The sequence below is a fragment of the Aethalodelphis obliquidens genome, unplaced genomic scaffold (assembly GCF_003676395.1).
Source record: "Aethalodelphis obliquidens isolate GAN/ISIS:26980383/991018 unplaced genomic scaffold, ASM367639v1 scaffold7, whole genome shotgun sequence".
NCBI classification, from domain to species: Eukaryota; Metazoa; Chordata; class Mammalia; order Artiodactyla; family Delphinidae; genus Aethalodelphis; species Aethalodelphis obliquidens.
The window spans coordinates 49618366-49636642 of record NW_020837951.1 but is presented as its reverse complement, the minus strand read 5'-3'; positions in this window follow the sequence as shown (position 1 = coordinate 49636642).

Here is an 18277-nt window from a genome sequence, read left to right as displayed (position 1 = left end):
AGACAGAGCAAGTCTTGCCCAAGCTTACAACCTATTTCGTGCACACTTGCCAGTGAGCTTTTGTGTCTGGCTGGCAGAATTTCCCCAAGACTTGCTTTCTCTGGAATGTCCCAACAAACGGTGAGGGGTAGGGAAGGGGTCCATGGCCCCTAACTGCCTGAGGTAGCCCATATTTACCAAAAGAACCAGCATTTGCTGAACAGCCACATTTGCTAGGTCTGGTCACTCTACCCCTTCAGTTTGCAGATGGGGAAACTGAGGCAGAGAGCTAAATACAGAGCAGCAGCAGGAGACCAGTGCTTCCGGCTCCTGGACTAGGGCTGTTGGTGCAGGTCAGAGCTTCTCACTATTTGCGATGAAGAATCAGTTTTTTTCCCTCCAATCTGTCACAGACCAAAAACTTTTGTAAACTATAACAAACTGACTAAAAGCTATCTTAGCTCAAGCTGCTATAACAGCATACTGTAGACTGGGTGCCTTTAACAACAGAATTATTTATTTCTCACAGTACTGGAAGCTGGGAAGTCCAAGATCAAAGTGCTGGAAGATTCAGCATCTGGTGAGAACAGCCACCTTCCTGGCTTGCAGACAGCCACCTTCTTGCTGTGTCCTCATGTGGTAGACAGAGAGGGCTCTGGTCTCTTCATCTTCTTAAAGGGCACTAATCCCATCATAGGAGCTTCACCGTCATGACCTCATCTAAACCCAGTCATTTGCCAAAGGTTCCACATTCAAAAACCATCACACTGGGGATTAGGGCTTCAACCTACGGATTTTGAGGGGACATAAACATCCAGTCCATAGCACTGATTTGCCAGGAAAAAGAAACAACCGTAATATAAAAAAAGACATACAAAATACAACCCACCCCAACCTTGTATTAAATAAACTTTATTTTTAAGAGCAGTTGTAGGTTCACAGCCAAACTGAGTGTTCTCATAGACCTCCTGCCCCCCCCCCCAAGCACAGTCTCCTCCACAGTCCACATCCCTCACCAGAGTGGTACATGCGTCATAATCAGCCTACACTGATGCATCATCATCACCCCAAATCCATAGTTTACACAAGGGTTCACTCTCGGTGTTGTATATTCTGTGGGTTTTAATAAATGAATAATGACATGTATCTACCATTAAAATATTATACAGAATAGTTTCTCTGCCCTAAACATCCTCAGTGCTCCCCCAATTCATCCCTCCCTCCCTGGAACCCCTGGCAACCACTCGTCCTTTTACTGCCTCCATAGTTTTGCCTTTTCCAAAATGTCATATAGTTGGAGCACACAGCAGAGAGCTTCCTCCGATTGGCTTCTTGCACTTCGTCTATATGCATTTGTTTCCTCCATATCTTTCGGTGGCTCAGTGGCTCATTCAACCCCCTTATTAAATTATTAGATTCAATAGTCATAATAGAACTCTACCCAGTTAACATTTCAACACACCCTCAATCTGAACTTGCTCTTGTTAGGGACCAGGAACAAAGAGTTCCTGGCTCATGTGCAGCCCACAGTTTAGGTGGTTCTGGTTGGGGTTCTCATTCTAGCCTGAGTTTCCCAGTTCTGTGTGATTCTGTGTGGACATTGATGGATGGAGAGGGATTAATGGACTGGGAAGGGGAGGGCAGGAAGACACCCTTCCCTCTGCACCCACGTGTCTCCAAGGGTGGCTGACAGCTAAGGCTCCCCTCGCAGAGAAGCCCACACCGAGAAGGCCTCAAGCTTTGGTGAATCCCTCAGGATTAGGAAGAACTGGCAGAGGAGAGGGGTAGCTGTTGCCTCCACCCAGCAGGAGAGGAATTGGGGAAGCAGAATAAAGGAATGCATCTCCACCTCCCCCGAGGCACGGCTGGATGCAGAAGAGAACAACAAAGGGTGGGCGAGGCTAGGGGCCTGGACAAGGGCATCTTTGTTTACATGGTTTTCATCTCTGGGGTTCTGCAAGGGAAGCCAAGTCTGGGGCCAGAATGTACCACATTTCTTCCGTTTCTCTCTCTCTGCAGGAGCTTTCATCCTCTCATTCATTCAGCTGGTATTTATTGAGCTACGGAGTAGCAAGCAGTGAGCCAGGTGCTGAGGAGAGAATGCTGAGTGGTGAGAGGGGGACAGACCAACAACAATAATAATAAATGCAAAGTTACGTTTCTCTTGCCTGCTTCTCATAGCTCTGAGGGACTGTTCCAAAGAGGTAAGGTAGGGGCCAGGGTATATACGAGTTTTTGTTGAAAAAAACATGTAGTACAACATCAAAAGATTACTACTGACTGATCACAAAAAACAGACATCTCAAGGTAATGATTTCAGTGTTTTTCTATGTGTGAGGAGATGAAAAGTTCTGGGCTCCATTGACAGTATTCCTTAGATAGGCATCTTAACTGTCTAGAGCTAGTATCCTGTTTTCCTCCACCCTGAATTCTCCTCAGTGCTCACAGTTAGGGTCAGCTGCAGTGACTGATGACTTGATGGCGGGCAACATTCTTTGTTTACTGAAACGGCAGGCAACATTTTTTTTTTGTCTGCAGAACTATGGGAAGGTAAAAGAAACACCACTGGAACCCAGGGGAATTGAAACATTAACACCAGTGTATCGCTGCAAAATAGTAATCATGACTAACATTTATTATGAGCTATCTTACTAGCAGGCAGTCTTCACAATAATCTTCATAATTCACCAGTGTATGGTCAGGCCACCCAAGATGGCTGTTCTCTTGATCTCTGTATAACCTCTGCTTGCCCAATGCCTGCTTCACCTGTACTCTACTTACCTGACTGATCTTTTTACATACTCGCCCCAGGCCCCAGCTGGGGATTGTTCTTATCAAGGGGGCAGTGAGGGGCGTGCCCTCTGCCGGTTTCCCTGGTAACCAATGAGCGCACCTGCTGTCAGTCCCCCTATAACCAGCGTCTCCCTCCCCACCCGGAAGCGCAGCCTGCTTCCGTCCTGCTCAGTGTTGGCCGCACACGGTGGGGTGTGTCTCCAGGACCTTGCTCCAGACAAGTAAGCTCCCCCTTCGGTTAAACCGTTGATGTCTCTGTCGCTGACCCCGGGCTCTTTCTTCGGTCTTGAAGCTGGGCGAGTACAGGCCTTGTAGGCCCGCGGGGTGCAGCCCATTAATTGGAGGAGCAGCCAGGGGACCGAGGAAGCTCCTGTGAGCGCTGAGATGTGGGGAAATACCGGACGGGGAATGGAATGTTGCAAGGGCCGTCCCCTAACTCCTGTGGCCCAGAAGTTCCAGGGGTGATCCTGAAAGTTGCGGGGGAAGTCCCAGGGTGGCCGTCCACCAGTATGTGGGGCTTGTGGTGGCTATCCTTGCGGAATGGGGGCTGCCAAGAGATGTGGAGAACAGTGGCCCCTAATGGCTCTGCTATTGCATCCAAGTGAGCCTTTTGTAATTGGTTTAAGTAATTTGTTCCGCTCTAGAAGAAACTGGTATTTCTCTTCTTGTGCCTTTGAGATGTAAATGACTTACCTGGGCTCTCAGGAACTTTAACCATGTGTGATCTCTAAGACTGAAAGGGAAAAAAAGTTTTTAGGTAAACTCTACAGGAATAATTACGTTTGGGGGAATGTCTATCTAAAATAACCTCTCCAGATTTTGGAAACTTGAAACTAAGTTTTTGGTTCTTTTTAAAAAATTGACTTATAGTTGATTTACAATGTTGTGTTAGTTTCAGGTGTACAGCAAAGTGATTCGGTTATACATATATACATTTTTTTTAGATTCTTATATAGGTTATCACAGAATTTTGAGTAGAGTTCCCTGAGCTATACAGTAGGTCCTTGTTGGTTATCCATCTTATACATAGTAGTGCCTGTGTGTTCATCCCAAGCTCCTGAATTATCCCTCCCCTCCACATTTCGGCTTTGGTAACCATAAGTTTGTTCCCAATATCTGTGAATCTGTTTCTGTTTTATGAATAAGTTCATTTGTTATCATTTTAAAAAAATATTTAATTTTATTTATTTATTGCTTTGTTGGGTTTTCATTGCTGCGCGCAGGCTTTCTCTGGTTGTGGCGAGTGGGGGCTACTCTTCTTTGTGGTGCTCAGGCTTCTCCTTGCGGTGGCTTCTCTTTTTGCGGAGCCCGGGCTCTAGGTGCTTGGGCTTCAGTAGCTGTGTTGCCCCGCGGCATGTGGGATCTTCGTTCCCTGACTAGGGTTCAAACCCATGTCCCCGGCATTGGCAAGCGGATTCTTAATCACTGCGCCACGGGGAAGCCCTGTATCATTTTTTTTTTAGATTTCACATATGAGTGATATCATATGATATTTGTCTTTTTCTGCCTGACTTACTTCACTTACTGTGATGATCTCTAGGTCCATCCATGTTGCTGCCGATGGCATTATTTCATTTTTTTATGGCTGAGTAATATTCCATTGTATATATGTACCACATCTTCTTTATCCATTTCTCTGTCAATGAACATTTAGGTTGCTTCCATATATTGGCTATTGTAAATAGTGCTGCAATGAACATTGGGGTGCATGTATCCTTTCAGATTATGGTTTTCTCTGGATATGCCCAGGAATGGGATTGCTGGGTCATATGGTAGTTCCATTTTTAGTTTTTTAAGGAACCTCCATACTGTTCTCCATAGTGGCTGTACCAGTTTACATTACCACCAACAGTGTAGGAGGGTTCCCTTTTCTTCACACCCTCTCCAGCATTAATTATTTGTAGAGTTTTTGATGGACATTCTGACTGGTGTGAGGTGATACCTCATTGTAGTTTTGATTTGTATTTCTCTGGTAATTAGTGATGTTGAGTATCTTTTTTATGTGCTTTTTAACCATCTGTATGTCTTCTTTGGAGAAATGTCTATTTAGATCTGCCCATTTTTGACTGGGTTGCTTTTTTTTCTTTTTTGACATAGAGCTACATGAGCTTTTTGTAAATTTTGGAGATTAATCCCTTGTTGGTTGCATCATTTGCAAATATTTTCTCCCATTCTGTGGGTTGTCTTTTCATTTTGTTGATGGTTCCCGTTGCTGTGCAGAGGCTTTTAAGTTTAATTAGGTCCCATTTGTTTATTTTTGTTTTTATTTTCATTACTCTAGGAGGTGGATCCAAAAAGATATTGCTGCAATTTATATCAAAGAGTGTTCTGCCTATGTTTTCCTCTAAGAGTTTCATCGTGTCCGATCTTATATTTAGGTCTTTGATCCATTTTGAGTTTATTTTTTTGTGTGATGTTAGAGAATGTTATAATTTCATTCTTTTACATGTAGCTGTCCAGTTTTCCCAGCACCACTTATTGAAGAGGCTGTCTTTTCACCACTCTATATTCTTGCCTCCTTTATCAAAGATAAGGTGACCATATGTCTGTGGGTTTATCTCTGGGCTTTCTATCCTGTTCCATTGATCTATATTTCTGTTTTTGTGCCAGTACCATACTGTCTTGATTACTGTAGCTTTGTGGTAGAGTCTGAAGTCAGGGAGCGTGATTCCTCCAGCTCCGTTTATCTTTCTCAGGGTTGCTTTGGCTATTCGGGGTCTTTTGTGTTTCCACACAAATTTAAAATTTTTTTGTTCTAGTTCTGTGAAAAATGCCATTGGTAATTTTTTTTTGGCGGTACACGGCCCTCTCACTGTTGTGGCCTCTCCAGTTGCAGAGCACAGGCCCGTGTGGGCCCAGCTGCTCCACGGCATGTGGGATCTTCCCGGATCAGGGCACAAACCCGTGTCCCCTGCATTGGCAGGCGGACTCTCAACCACTGCGCCACCGGGGAAGCCTGCCATTGGTAATTTGATAGGAATTGTATTGAATCTGTAGATTGCCTTCGGTAGTATAGTCATTTTCAGAATATTGCTTCTTCCAATCCAAGAACATGGTATATCTCTCCATCTGTTTCTGTCATCTTCAATTTCTTCTATCTGCATATTATAGTTTTCAGAGTACAGGTCTTTTGCCTCCTTAGCTAGGTTTATTCCTTGGTATTTCATTCTTCTTGATGAGATGGTAAATGGGATTGTTTCCTTAATTTCTCTTTCTGATCTTTTGTTGTTAGTGTATAGAAATGCAGCAGATTTCTGTGTATTAATTTTGTATCCTGCAACTTTACCAAATTGATTGATGAGCTCTAGTAGTTTTCTAGCATCTTTAGGATTTTCTATGTATAGTATCATGTCATCTGCAAACAGTGACAGTTTTACTTCTTCTTTTCGAATTTAGATTCCTTTTATTTCTTCTTCTTCTTCTCTGATTGCCATGGCTAGGGCTTCCAAAACTATGTTGAATAAAAGTGGCGAGAGTGGACATCCTTGCCTTGTTCCTGATCTTAGAGGGAATGCTTTCAGCTTTTCACTGTTTAGAATGATGTTAACTGTGGGTTTGTCATCTATGGCCTTTATTATGTTGAGGTAAGTTCCCTCTATTCCCACTTTCTAGAGACCCATCATAAATGGGTCTTGAATTTTGTCAAAAGCTTTTTCTGCATCTACTGAGATGATCATACAGTTTTTATTCTTCAGGTTGTTAATGTGGTGTACCACATTGATTGATCTGCGGCTATTGAAGAATCCTTCCATCACTGGGATAAATCCCACTTGATCATAGTGTATGATCCTTTTAATGTATTGTTGGATTTGGTTTGCTAGTATTTTGTTGAGGATTTGAGGATTTTTGCATCTATGTTCATCAGTGATATTGGCCTGTAATTTTCTTTTTTTGTGGTATCTTTGTCTGATTTTGTTTCAGGGTGATGGTGGCCTCAAAGAATGAACTTGGGAGTGTTCCTTCCTCAGCAATTTTTTGTAAGAGTCTCAGAAGGATAGGTGTTAACTCTTCTCTAAATGTTTGATAGAATTCTCCTGTGAGGCCATGTGGTCCTGGACTTTTGTTTGTTGGAAATTTTTTAATCACTGTTTCAATTTCAGTACTTGTGATTCACCTGTTCATATTTTCTGTTTTTTCCTAGTTCAGTCTTAGATGGTTGTACCTTCCTAAGAATTTGTCTATTTCTTCTAGGTTGTCCAGTTTATTGTCATATAGTTGTTTTATAGTAGTCTCTTATGATCCTTTGTATTTCTGTGGTGTCAGTTGTTACTACTTTTTAATTTCTAATTTTATTGATTTGAGTTCTCTCTCTTTTGTTTCTTGGTGAGTCTGGCTAAAGGTTTATCAATTTTGTTTATCTTCTCAAAGAACGAGCTTTTAGTTTCATTGATCTTTGCTATTGTTTTCTTCCTCTCTATTTCATTTATTCCTGCTCTGATCTTTATGATATCTTTCCTTCTACTAACTTTGGGTTTTGTTTGTTCTTCTTTCTCTAGTTGCTTTAGGTGTAATGTTATGTTGTTTATTTGAGATTTTTCTTTTTTCGTGAGGTAAGATTGTATTGCTATAAACTTCCCTCTTAGAACTGCTTTTGCTGCAGCTCAGAGGTTTTGGACTGTCATGTTTTATTGTCATTTATCTCTAGGTATATTTTGATTTCCTCTTTGATTTCTTCAGTGATCCATTGGTTGTTTAGTAACATATTGTTTAGCCTCCATGTGTTTGTGTTTTTTACAGTTTTTTTTTCCTGTAATTGATTTCTAATCTCATAGCATTGTGGTCAGAAAAGATGCTTGATATGACTTCAGTTTTCTTAAATTTACTGAGGCTTGATTTGTGGCCCAAGATGTGATCTATCCTGAAGAATCTTCCATGTGCACTTGATAAGAAAGCGTATTCTGCTGCTTTTGGACAGAATGTACTACAAATATCAATTAAGGCCATCTGGCCTAATGTGTCATTTAAGGCCTGTGTTTCCTTATTGATTTTCTGTTTGGATTATCTGTCCATTGATGAGAATGTGGTATTACTATTATTGTGTTACTATCAATTTATCCTTTTATGGCTGTTAGCATTTGTCTTATATATTGAGGTGCTTCTATGTTGGGTACATATAGATTTACAATTGTTATATCTTCTTGGATTGATCCTTGATCATTATGTGGTGTTCTTTTTTTTTTTTTTGCGGTACACGGGCCTCTCACTGTTGTGGCCTCTCCTGTTGCGGATCACAGGCTCCGGATGTGCAGGCTCAGCAGCCATGGCTCACGGGCCCAGCCGCTCTGCGGCATATGGGATCTTCCCGGACCGGGGCACGAACCCATGTCCCCTGCATCGGCAGGCGGACTCTCAACCACTGCGCCACCAGGGAAGCCCCTTACTTTTTATTTTTTGTCTCTTCCACTAGAACACAAATTGCAGGAGAGCAGGGATTTTGTCTGTATTTGTTCACTGTGGTGTCCCCAGTTCCTGGCACAGAGTTAACCCTAAATAAATGCTAATTGGCTGAATGAATGACCATAATCTGAATAAAGAACCCAAACGTTTCATTCACCACCAAAAGACCATCAGATTTACCATTGTTTAGTAAATGCCGTTAGATGGCTAGACTTCTTGGTGCATTTAGAATCCACTTTAAAGTATTCTATTCCCACGTGATTTGTTGGTTTCTGTGTTTGCAGGAATAACATGACTCTATTTGTGGCTTAGAGATTGGGGGTGGAAGTGGGTAACTGAGGCGGGGACCCTGGCAGAAGGGAGGCTGGGGTTTGCCGGGGCTGATCCTTCCAAGAGTGTGTGAAAGTGCCATCCTTGATGTGCTGGATCCAGCGCGGTGCCCTGGACGCTCCGGTAGCAGTTGTGGGACTGGTCCTGGTTGGGGAAGCACAAGTCCAAGGGTGGTGTCGGTGGTTTCCGCTTGGGGGGGTTTCTGGGCATCCCATATCCAACATCCACTGAGAAGGCAACTCCAGGCGGTTGTCAACACATCCACGGGATGAGCTGTGCTTGTGGCTCCCTAGATGTCCCCTGCTTCTGGTGTCCAAAGCTGCAGAGTGCCCCCACCCCCTGCTGGATTGGCTGGGACCCCTAGAACCCTGGCCAGTGAGAGCCACTGAGCTGGATAGAAGGTTCTGGAACTCAGGGTGGGGTTGGTGGAGACCCCTCCCCTGCCTCCTGGTTCCAGCCAGATGTTTCCTCTCCACCTAATCTATTTTTGCATGGCAGTAACTTGAGCAAAGCAGCAGAACAGGAAGGGTTTATTCCGTGCCCTGTCTTCACCCACTATGGATAAGCCAAGGGAATAGCAGCTGACTAGTTTCTCCTTTACTAAAGAGAAATGAGGATAACATAGGCCCTGAGCAATGCATGGGGAGTGAAATCTACACCATGCCAGCCCTTAGACTTGGTTCCCTCTAGAATCAGAATCATGGAGTTTATTGAATTAGTTGCTATACTCCCATAAGGCCCACCAGGGGGCTGTAGAATATCACAGATCAGCCCAGCAATCGCAGGAGGCCAGGAGAGCCAGGCACACCACAGAGATGCCTGGCTCACCTCCAGACGGGGCGATTCTGAGTATCTTAATGGGGACCCCAGATGAAGATGCCAGCCACTGAGACTCTCCTGGGACAATCCCTGCTGACAGCCACGGAGTGCTTACTACAGCCAGGCACCATTCCAAGTCCCTCATCTGTTTATCTCATTTACACTTCAGAGACACCCTCAGTGCTAAGCACTGCTAGCATGTCCCATTTCTCAGATGAGGATACTGAAGCACAATGAGATGAAGTAATTTACCAAATGCCTCCGTGCTGGTGAGGGCCCAGGTAGTAAGGGAACCAGAACTCACCACGTACTTACCCACCCTCCAGCCACACAGCTGATGCTGGGCCCTTGCTGTGAGCCCCCGGGCACAGATGGTGCCTCTGGTCCAGCTCTGCATCCTCAGTTCCCAGCACAGTGGTGGGCACCAAGCTCAGAAGTTGAAGAAATGGACTAAGGAAGTCTCAGGTGTGAGAATGGAAGCTGGCAGATAACAGCACAGGTAGAATTTGCGTGTGCCCTCCCACAGAGCTACTCTTTAGTGAAGAGTGAAATAAATGAAATACCATGAAGCTGCATATGGACTTGCTCCTGTCTGGACTGCATGGGCCTCAAAACCTAAGTGTAGCCAACCTTTCCTGACACACTGTGACTTGACTGTGCTCCTCTGTGGCCCCAAATATCCTGTTCTTACCCCCTATTCTAAGGTGGCTGTATATCTATCTCCCTGGCCCTCTGCCCTTACCCCACATCCAATCCCCCTGCCACCAAGCCCCCTGTAGGTGACACCTTGTGATGAACATCCTGCTTGGCAGTCCAGGTACCTGTGTACCTGCAGGCCACGCCTCTGACCACACGCTCCTGCAGGAAGAGTGAGTGGCACTGCATAACCAGGATTGAGTTGAAATCATCACTCTGGTACTTTGGGCAACTTACCTACTACATCTGAGTTCAGATTCTTCATCAGTATCTGCTTTGTGACATTGCTGTGCCATGAAATGTTGTAACATACATGCAACTCATCTGCCTGGCATCTTAGAGGTGGTCAAAGAATGCAAGTTCTCATTGTGACTGTTAGTGGGGCTGGTTAGAATTTATTAAACCCTGGTGAGTGGCAAGCATTTTGTTGTGCTCTGAGGCCACTGCACCCAAGGGACCCTCAGATGTCACCCAGAATGCATCTCTTTTCTCACCTTGCCAAGGCAGGCCCTGGGGACCCCACAGAGCCTGCCCACCTAGTGCTGTGACCAAGACTCACCAAGATTTTGTTGATACTTTGCTCTCAAATGGGCCATAAAAAGATTATTGTTTATTTCATGAATAAAGATTTGCGGGCTAAATCCCCACAAGTAAGCTTGGAGATGGTCCAAGAGAAGCTGGAGAAGCTGGACTGGAGAAGCTGGACTGGAGCAGGTGTGCTGGTAAGGGTTTAACAACCGGCTCTCTGGAGGGGAATATGTGTGTGTGTGTGCACACACATATACACACGTATATGTACATATGTATTGTAAATACACACCCAGCCCAGGGCTCAGAGAGGCTAGAAGAGGACCTGCAGGAGCCGCTGGATGGTCTTCGCCCTGAGCCAACTGCGGGAACCAGCAGCCCAGGGACACTGTGTGTGTGCTGCAGCAGCATCCAGCTCTCTGCTACATTTTCAGTGCATCGTGGCTGACGCTTCATATCTGCCATCCAAATCTCCCTCGTTCTCTTGTGGACAACCCTAATTTGGAATCACATAGGGAAGAGAAGTCTGGAAAACCAAGTTCCAGCTTAGCTAAGCTGACACGGTGGAAAGTCACCATGCCACACTTTCACAGTACCAAGTGCTTTTGCATCCTCTTCCCACATTCTTCCAGGCCTCTATGCCTCTGCATGGACTGTTCTCCCCAGCCATGGCACCTGGAAAGTTCCTACAGCACCTTCAAAACCCTGCAGAGATATCACCTCCTCAGAAAAGAGTTCCCTGACACTTTCCCTCCAGGACCAGTTCTGTACTTTGTACATAATGCCTGCCTCTATGGCACATGTTAATGGTTCAAGGACAGAATCTCTAATCTTAAGAACTGAGCCAAGCTGTGCCTATTTTACAGACGAAGACATAGTTGCTCAGAGTAGTTAATTAACTTGCCCAGGGTAACACAGTGAGAATATAATTAATATAAAAGCTGAGCTATAATTCAAATCCTTGTCTATGACTCTTCTAATTATAACCCACCATGACTTTCAAAGTTGAGAAAAATTTGGTCCCCACCCATAAGAAACTATTTAGTGGAGGGGAAAGAGAGCTGTCATATAGTTAAGCAGCTGGTAAGGTGGCCAATAGGAGCAGAGTGTGGAGTGGGCTCTGGGGAAGGGGGTGCAGAGTAGCGATGAGGCTGTGATTCCCACCTTCTGCCTCTCACACTGTCACCCTCAGTCCTCCTGGAGTGGCTTCTCCCAGCCTAGCAGAAGTGATGGGGTACCAGCAGTTTTCTGTGCTTTTCTGCCCAGCTCTCACAAAGACCCTGGAGGTGGCCCAAGGCTGAGGTCACGGCAGTGTGCTCAGCCTGCCCTAGGCAGCTCTCAGCCTGGCCAATAGGAAGATGAGCCTGCCCCCACCCCATTGGTCAGCGGCTGGGATTACACAAAGGAGCAGTAGCGTGGGAGCCAGGGAGTGGGGTTCTAGCTGACTACTCACTGCGTGGCTTTGGATGAGTCCTGTTCCTAGTTAGGACTTCTGTTTCCGTGTTGTGGCATGCGGGATGTTAGCTCCCTGACCAGGGACCGAACGTGCGCTCTCGGCAGTGAAAGTACAGAGTCCTAACTGCTGGACCGCCAGGGAATTCCCAGGGACTTCTGTTTCCTTATTTGGAAGCAAGGGGCCTGCAATGGGTGGCTAAGATTCCTCATGAACTCAGTCACCATCTGGGATCCAGTTAGTCATCTGGATTGGGCATTTCCAATGTTACGTCACCGGACGGTGCCAATTCCTAGCTCCTGCTACTGATGGGAGCACAGAAGAGGCGATGAGGAGAGCTGAGTGTGATGGAGTGAGGGGGTTTGTGTGGAAATGATTAGGGGAGTGTGTGTGTGTGTGTATGTTTGTGCACGTGTGCTCGCGCGGCACCGAAGATCTTACCCTCACCTACATTCACCCCTGTGGCACTTTACCCCACTGGAGTGAGTTCATCTCCAGCCACTTGCTGCCTCCCTCTCTCTGCTCCAGCTACACTGCCCTACAGCCCTCCCTGCAAGAGGGGGCCTCAGGGCCTTTGTGTGTGCTGTCCTTTCTTTGGAACCCTCATCCCCTAGACATCTACAGGGCCCCACCTTACTTCTTCTCAGTGAGGCCTTCTCTAGCCATTCCATATAAAATACTACCTCCAAACTCATTCCATCCTTGTGTATTTTTATCTTAAAAATTTTGGTAAAATATATGTAATATAAAATTTACCATTTTAACCATTTTTAATTAGATTAATTTTTAATTTCTTAATTTTTTAACATCTTTATTGGAGTATAATTGCTTTACAATGGTGTGTTAGTTTCTGCTGTATAACAAAGTGAATCAGCTGCATGTATACATGTATCACCATATCCCCTCCCTCTTGCGTCTCCCTCACACCCTCCCTATCCCACCCCTCTCGGTGGTCACAAAGCACCGAGCTGATCTCCCTGTGCTATGCGGCTGCTTCCCACTAGCTATCAGTTTTACATTTGGTAGTGTATATACGTCCATGCAACTCTCTCACTTTGTCCCAGCTTACCCTTCCCCCTCCCCGTGTCCTCAAGTCCGTTCTCTAGTAGGTCTGCGTCTTTATTCCCGTCTTGCCCCTAGGTTCTTCATGACCATTTTTTTTTTCTAAATTCCACATATATATGTTAATATATGATATTTGTTTTTCTCTTTCTGACGTACTTCACTCTGTATGACAGACTCCAGATCCATCCAGCTCACTACAAATAACTCAATTTTGTTTCTTTTTAGGGCTGAGTAATATTCTATTGTATATATGTGCCACATCTTTTTTTTTAACATCTTTATTAGACTATAATTGCTTTACAATGGTGTGTCAGTTTCTGCTTTAAAACATAGTGAATCAGTTATACATATACATATGTCCCCATATCTCTTCCCTCTTGCATCTCCCTTCCTCCGACCCTCCCTATCCTACCCCTCTAGGTGGTCACAAACCACGGAGCTGATCTCCCTGTGCTCTGTGGCTGCTTCCCACTAGGTATCTGTTTCACATTTGGTAGTGTATATATGTCCATGCCATTCTCTCACTTTGTCCCAGCTTACCCTTCCCCCTCCCTGTATCTTCAAGTCCATGCTCTAGTAGGTCTGTGTCTTTATTCCTGCCTTGCCCCTGGGTTTTTCTGACCATTTTCTTTTTCTTTTCTTTTTAAAATTCCATATACATGTATTACAATATGGTATTTGTTTTTCTCTTTCTGACATACTTCACTCTGTATGACAATCTCTAGGCCCATCCAGCTCACTACAAACAACTCAGTTTCATTCCTTTTTATGGCTGAGTAATATTCCATTGTATATATGTGCCACATCTTCTTTATCCATTCATCCGATGATGGACACTTAGGTTGTTTCCATGTCCTGGCTATTGTAAATAGAGCTGCAATGAACATTGTGGAAACATGACTCTTTTTGAACTATGGTTTTCTCAGGGTATATGCCCAGTAGTGGGATTGCTGGGTCATATGGTAGTTCTATCTGTAGCTTTTTAAGGAACCTCCATACTGTTCTCCATAGTGGCTGTATCAATTTACATTCCCACCAGCAGTGCAGGAGGGTTCCCTTTTCTCCACACCCTCTCCAGCATTTATTGTTTGTAGATTTGTTTTTAACAAGTTATATTTATTTATTTATTTTTGGCTGTGTTGGGTCTTCGTTTCTGTGCGTGGGCTTTCTCTAGTTGCGGCGAGTGGGGGCCACACTTCATCACGGTGCACGGGCCTCTCACTATCGCGGCCTCTCTTGTTGCGGAGCACAAGCTCCAGACGCGCAGGCTCAGTAGTTGTGGCTCACAGGCCTAGTCGCTCCGCGGCATGTGGGATCTTCCCAGACCAGGGCTCGAACCCGTGTCCCCTGCATTGGCGGGCAGATTCTCAACCACTGCGCCACCAGGGAAACCCTGCTTGTAGATTTTTTTGATGATGGCCATTCTGACCAGTGTGAGACGATATCTCACTGTAGCTTTGATTTGCATTTCTCTAATGATTAATGATGTTGAGCATTCTTTTTTTTTTTTTTACTTTTTAGTTTCTAATTTCTTTTTTTTAATATCTTTATTGGAGTATAATTGCTTTACAATGGTGTGTTAGTTTCTGCTTTATAACAAAGTGAATCAGTTATACATATACATATGTTCCCATATTTCTTCCTTCTTGTGTCTCCCTGCCTCCCACCCTCCCTATCCCACCCCTCTAGGTGGTCACAAACCACCTAGCTTATCTCTCTGTGATATGCGGCTACTTCCCACTAGCTATCTATTTTATGTTTGGTAGTGTATATAGGTCCATGCCACTCTATCACTTTGTCACAGCTTACCCTTTCCCCTCCCCATATCCTCAAGTCCATGCTCTAGTAGGTCTGTGTCTTTATTCCCCTCTTACCCTTAGGTACTTCATGACCTTTTTTTTTTCTTAGATTCCATATATATGTGTTAGTACACGGTATTTGTTTTTCTCTTTCTGACTTACTTCACTCTGTACGACAGACTCTAGGTCCATCCACCTCACTACAAATAACTCAATTTCGTTTCTTTTTATGGCTGAGTAATATTCCATTGTATATATGTGCCACATCTTCTTTATCAACTCATCTGTTGATGGACACTTAGGTTGCTTCCATCTCCTGGCTATTGTAAATAGAGCTGCAATGAACATTTTGGTACATGACTCTTATTGAATTATGGTTTTCTCAGGGTATATGCCCAGTAGTGGGATTGCTGGGTCGTATGGTAGTTCTGTTTTCAGTTTTTTAAGGAACCTCCATACTGTTCTCCGTAGTGGCTGTATCAATTTACATTCCCACCAGCAGTGCAAGAGTGTTCCCTTTTCTCCACACCCTCTCCAGCATTTATTGTTTGTAGATTTTTTGATGATGGCCATTCTGACCGGAGTGAGATGATATCTCATTGTAGTTTTGATTTGCATTTCTCTAATGATTAATGATGTTGAGCATTCTTTCATATGTTTGTTGGCAATCTGTATATCTTCTTTGGAGAAATGTCTGTTTAGGTCTCCTGCCCATTTTTGGACTGGGTTGTTTGTTTTTTTGATATTGAGCTGCATGTGTTGCTTGTATGTTTTTGAGACTAATCCTTTGTCAGTTGCTTCATTTGCAAATATTTTCTCCTGTTCTGAGGGTTGTTTTTTGGTCTTGTTTATGGTTTCCTTTGCTGTGCAAAAGCTTTTAAGTTTCATTAGGTCCCATTTGTTTATTTTTGTTTTTATTTCCATTTCTCTAGGAGGTGGGTCAAAAAGGATCTTGCTGTGATTTATGTCATAGAGTGTTCTGCCTATGTTTTCCTCTAAGAGTTTGAAGGTGTCTGGCCTTACATTTAGGTCTTGAATCCATTTTGAGTTTATTTTTGTGTATGGTGTTAGGGAGTGTTCTAATTTCATTCTTTTACATGTACCTGTCCAGTTTTCACAGCACCACTTATTGAAGAGGCTGTCTTTTCTCCACTCTATATTCTTGCCTCCTTTATCAAAGATAAGTTGGCCATATGTGCGTGGGTTTATCTATGGGCTTTCTATCCTGTTCCATTGATCTATATTTCTGTTTTTGTGCCAGCACTATACTGTCTTGATTACTGTAGCTTTGTAGTAGAGTCTGAAGTTAGGGAGCCTGATTCCTCCAGCTCCATTTTTCTTTCTCAAGATTGCTTTGGCTATTCGGGGTCTTTTGTGTTTCCATACAAATTGTGAAATTTTTTGTTCTAGTTCTTTGAAAAATGCCAGTGGTAGTTTGATAGGGATTGCATTGAATCTGTAGATTGCTTTGGGTAGTAGAATCATTTTCACAATGTTGATTCTTCCAATCCAAGAACATGGTACATCTCTCCATCTATTTGTATCATCTTTAATTTGTTTCATCAGTGTCTTATAATTTTCTGCATACAGGTCTTTTGTCTCCTTAGGTAGGTTTATTCCTAGATATTTTATTCTTTTTGTTGCAATGGTAAATGGGAGTGTTTTCTTAATTTCACTTTCAGATTTTTCATCATTAGTGTATATGAATGCCAGAGATTTCTGTGCATTAATTTTGTATCCTGCTACTTTACCAAATTCATTGATTAGCTCTAGTAGTTTTCTGGTAGCACCTTTAGGATTCTCTATGTATAGTATGATGTGATCTGCAAACAGTGACAGTATTACTTCTTCTCTTCCAATTTGGATTCCTTTTATTTCCTTTTCTTCTCTGATTGCTGTGGCTAAAACTTCCAAAACTATGCTGAATAATAGTGGTGAGAGTGGGCAACCTTGTCTTGTTCCTGATCTTAGTGGAAATGGTTTCAGTTTTTCATCATTGAGGACGATGTTGGCTGTGGGTTTGTCATTTATGGCCTTTATTATGTTGAGGAAAGTTCCCTCTATGCCTACTTTCTGGAGGGTTTTTATCGTCAATGGGTGTTGAATTTTGTCAAAAGCTTTCTCTGCATGTATTGAAATGATCATATGGTTTTTTTCCTTCAGTTTGTTAATATGGTGCATCACGTTGATTGATTTGCGTATATTGAAGAATCCTTGCATTCCTGGGATAATCCCCACTTGATCATGCTGTATGATCCTTTTAATGTGCTGTTGGATTCTGTTTGCTGGTATTTTGTTGAGGATTTTTGCATCTATGTTCATCAGTGATACTGGCCTGTAGTTTTCTTTCTTTGTGACATCCTTGTCTGGTTTTGTTATCAGAGTGATGGTGGCCTCATAGAATGAGTTTGGGAGTATTCCTTCCCCTGTTATATTTTGGAAGACTTTGAGAAGGATAGGTATTAGCTCTTCTCTAAATGTTTGATAGAATTCACCTGTGAAGCCATCTGGTCTTGGGCTTTTGTTTGTTGGAAGATTTTTTTTTTTTTTTTTTTTTTTGCTGTACGTGGGCCTCTCACTGTTGTGGCCTCTCCCATTGCAGAGCACAGGCTCCGGACGTGCAGGTTCAGCGACCATGACTCACGGGCCAAGCCACTCCGCGGCATGTGGAATCTTCCCCGACCGGGGCACGAACCCGTGTCCCCTGCATCGGCAGGCGGACTCTCAACCACTGCGCCACCAGGGAAGCCCTGTTGGAAGATTTTTAATCACAGTTTCAATTGCAGTGCTTGTGATTGGTCTGTTCATATTTTCTATTTCTTCCTGCTACAGTCTCAGAAGGTTGTGTATTTCTAAGAATTTTTCCATTTCTTCCAGGTTGTCCATTTTATTGGTGTAGAGTTGCTTGTAGTAATCTCTCATGATGCTTTGTATTTCTGCAGTGTCAGTTGTTACTTCTCCTTTTTCATTTCTAATTCTGTTAATTTAAGTCTTCTCCCTTTTTTTCTTGATGAGTCTGGCTAATGGTTTATCAGTTTTGTTTATCTTCTCAAAGAACCAGCTTTTAGTTTTATTGATCTTCTCTATCGCTTCCTTCATTTCTTTTTCATTTATTTCTGATCTGATCTTTATGATTTTTTTCCTTCTGCCAGCTCTGGGGTTTTTTTGTTCTTCTTTCTCTAATTGCTTTAGGTGTAAGGTTAGGTTGATTATTTGAGATGTTTCTTGTTTCTTGAGGTAGGATTGTATAGCTATATACTTCCCTCTTAGAACTGCTTTTGTTGCATCCCATAGGTTTTGGGTCGTCGTGTTTTCATTGTCATTTGTTTCTAGGTATTTTTTGATTTCCTCTTTGATTTCTTCAGTGATCTCTTGGTTATTAAGTAGTGTGTTGTTTAGCCTCCATGTGTTTGTACTT